The sequence below is a fragment of the Narcine bancroftii genome, chromosome 3, assembly GCF_036971445.1.
Source record: "Narcine bancroftii isolate sNarBan1 chromosome 3, sNarBan1.hap1, whole genome shotgun sequence".
Lineage (NCBI taxonomy): Eukaryota > Metazoa > Chordata > Chondrichthyes > Torpediniformes > Narcinidae > Narcine > Narcine bancroftii.
The window spans coordinates 236,085,543-236,089,404 of NC_091471.1; positions in this window are offsets into that span (position 1 = coordinate 236,085,543).

Sequence of the window (3,862 nt, forward strand, 5' to 3'; positions counted from 1 at the left end):
TACTGCACCTTCTATAGGATGTCCATCCCTCAAATGTTCCCAAAACCCCCAATCAAGGATCCCCCGACCAGACTCGACCTGACCCCGAGCTCCTGTGGGACCCTGTATCTCCAACCAACCGTCCACCTGAATCCCCAGTGTGAGATGGAAGATCTTTCATGTTCCACTGATATCTTCCCACTCCCCCTCTTTCCCCCTCCCCGCTTCCTTCCCTCTTCCCCCCCCCCACCCCGGCTTTCTTCATCCCTGTTTCCCCCCCCGCCTTCTCTGCCCACAGAGGACGCTGCAGAAACAGAGTGTGGTTTACGGTGGGAAATCGACCATCCGTGACCGATCATCAGGAACAGCGTCGAGCGTGGCCTTTACCCCACTGCAGGTAGGGAGCGACCAAGCAACCTGCTCCCTGGGTGTGGGGGAGGAACAGATCAGATGAGACCCTCCCGGGGCTGTGGTGGGTTGGGGAATTTGGGGAATCGGCTGGGGCCCCTCTCTGGGTTCTGTGGGAGGGGGGAAATTGACTGGGAACCTCCCCAGGATGTGGGAGGAGGGGGAAGAGTCGGTCGGGGGTGTGAGTGGGAGGGGCTCCCTTCCTTAGATTTGGGGTGAGCTCCCGCACTGACCCCTGCCCTCTTCCTATAGGGCCTGGAGATTGTGAACCCACAGGCAGCTGAGCGGAAGGTGGGTGACACCAGTCAAAAATACTTCTCCAACGCTGCTGAGTTCCTCAAGGTGAAGCGGGAGAAGGACGAGCGAAGTGGGACCCCCATCTGTGGGGAGCCCCCTCGTTGAGGGGAGACCCTTGTCTGTGGTGTCCACCCCATGATAGGCCTCTGGAGCCTTCTCCCCCTCCCCATGCTCTCCCCTCCTCTCTTCCCCACTTCCCCTCACCCCCATCACCTCTCTATCCCCCACAACCCCCCCCCCCACATATTTCCCCTTCCCCATCTCAGAGACCAGGACGATGGTGCGTGGTGTTCAGGCAGCCCTGCTGACCAGCTGTGAAGACCTCTGGTTTAAACGGTTCAGTGTGAATAAACAGGAGGTGTATCGGGATGTGTGTCTTTTTTTAAAAAAAATTATTTTTCACACTATAAACCATATTGATCATGATACATACATTTTACTTCTTAAATATATACAGTATTGTTTTATCCCCCCCTTCCCTCCCTCCCTCCCTCACCTCCCCTCCCATTTATTTAAAGTTCAGAATATAAGATACATTAAACCCGTCAAACAATGTTGTCACTCAATAAAAATAAACAAGAAATCTACCGAGTCAGTTCTTTTCATTCTCTTCTCCTTCTGTCATTTTGGGTGGTAGATGTCCACGGTAGGTTTTCTCTATTGTGTTTCATGTATGGCTCCCATATTTGTTCAAATACTGTAATGTTATTTCTTAAATTATCGGTTATTTTTTTCTAATGGAATACATTTATTCATTTCTATATACCATTGTTGGATTCTCAAGTTATCTTCTAATTTCCAGGTTGACATAATACGTTTTTTTGTTACAGCTAGGGCTATCATAAATCTTTTTTGTGCTCCATCCAAATCGAGTCCAAATTCTTTGTTTTTTATGTTACTTAGGAGGAAGATCTCTGGGTTCTTTGGTGTATTGCTTTTTGTGATTTTATTTAATATCTGGTTTAGATCTTCCCAAAATTTTTTCACTTTCACGTCCAAATTGCATGAATTGTTCCCATTTCCTTTTTACAGCGAAAACATCTGTCAGATACTGTTGGGTCCCATTTATTTAACTTTTGAGGTGTAATATATAGCCTGTGTATCCAGTTATATTGTATCATACGTAACCTCGTATTTATTGTATTTTCTCATAGTTCCGGAGCATAACTTCTCCCATGTTTCATTCTTTATCTTTATGTTTAGATCTTGTTCCCATTTTTGTTTAGTTTTACCATTTGTTTCCTCATTCTCCTTTTCTTGTAGTTTAATGTACATGTTTGTTATAAATTTTTTGATTATCATTGTGTCTGTAATCACATATTCAAAATTACTTCCCTCTGGTAACCTCAGACTGCTTCGCAATTTGTCCTTCAAGTAGGATTTCAGTTGGTAGTATGCCAACACTGTATTGTGAGTTATATTATATTTATCCTTCATTTGTTCAGAGGATAATAATTGATTTCCTGAAAAACAATTTTCTATTCTTTTGATCCCTTTTCTCTCCCATTCTCTAAAGGAAAGTTTATCTATTGTAAAAGGGATTAGCTAATTTTGCGTCAGTATTAGTTTTGGTAGTTGGTAATTTGTTTTATTCCTTTCTACATGAATCTTCTTCCACATGTTGAGCAGATGATGCAATACTGGAGAATTCCTACGTTGTACCAATTTTTCATCCCATTTATATAATATATGTTCAGGTATCTTCTCCCCTATTTTATCTAGTTCTAATCTAGTCCAATCTGGCTTTTCCCTTGTTTGATAAAAATCTGATAGGTATCTTAATTGTGCGACTCAATAATAATTTTTAAAGTTTGGTAGTTGTAAGCCTCCTTGTTTATACCATTCTGTTAATTTATCTAGTGCTATCCTCGGTTTCCCCCCTTTCCATGAAAATTCTTTATTATTTTCTTTAACTCCTTGAAGAATTTCTCTGTTAAGCGTATTAGTAATGTCTGAAATAGGTATTGTATCCTTGGGAAAATGTTCATTTTAATACAGTTTATCCTTCCTATCAGTGTTAGTGGTAAGTCTTTCCAATGCTCTAAGTCGTCTTGTAATTTTTTCATTAGTGGATAATAATTGAGTTTGTATAGATGGCCGAGGTTTTTATTTATTTGTATACCTAAGTATCGCATTGCTTCCGTTTGCCATCTGAATGGTGATTCTTTCTTAAATTTTGAGAAATCCACATTATTCATTGGCATTGCTTCACTTTTATTTGTGTTAATCTTGTATCCCGACTCTTCTCCATATTCCTTCAATTTCTTATGTAATTCTTTTATTGATATTTCTGGTTCTGTTAAGTATACTATAACGTCATCTGCAAATAAACTGATTTTATATTCCTTGTCTTTTATTTTTTATCCCTTTTATTTTAATTTCTGTTCTTATCAGTTCTGCTAGTGGTTCTATGGCTCTTCTTTCTTTGGCTTGGCTTCGCGGACGAAGATTTATGGAGGGGGTAAAAAGTCCACGTCAGCTGCAGGCTCGTTTGTGGCTGACCAGTCCGATGCGGGACAGGCAGACACGATTGCAGCGGTTGCAAGGGAAAATTGGTTGGTTGGGGTTGGGTGTTGGGTTTTTCCTCCTTTGCCTTTTGTCAGTGAGGTGGGCTCTGCGGTCTTCTTCAAAGGAGGCTGCTGCCCGCCAAACTGTGAGGCGCCAAGATGCACGGTTTGAGGCGTTATCAGCCCACTGGCGGTGGTCAATGTGGCAGGCACCAAGAGATTTCTTTAGGCAGTCCTTGTACCTTTTCTTTGGTGCACCTCTGTCACGGTGGCCAGTGGAGAGCTCGCCATATAATACGATCTTGGGAAGGCGATGGTCCTCCATTCTGGAGACGTGACCCATCCAGCGCAGCTGGATCTTCAGCAGCGTGGACTCGATGCTGTCGACCTCTGCCATCTCGAGTACCTCGACGTTAGGGGTGTGAGCGCTCCAATGGATGTTGAGGATGGAGCGGAGACAACGCTGGTGGAAGCGTTCTAGGAGCCGTAGGTGGTGTCGGTAAAGGACCCATGATTCGGAGCCGAACAGGAGTGTGGGTATGACAACGGCTCTGTATACGCTTATCTTTGTGAGGTTTTTCAGTTGGTTGTTTTTCCAGACTCTTTTGTGTAGTCTTCCAAAGGCGCTATTTGCCTTGGCGAGTCTAACGCGAACAGTAAGGGCGATAGTG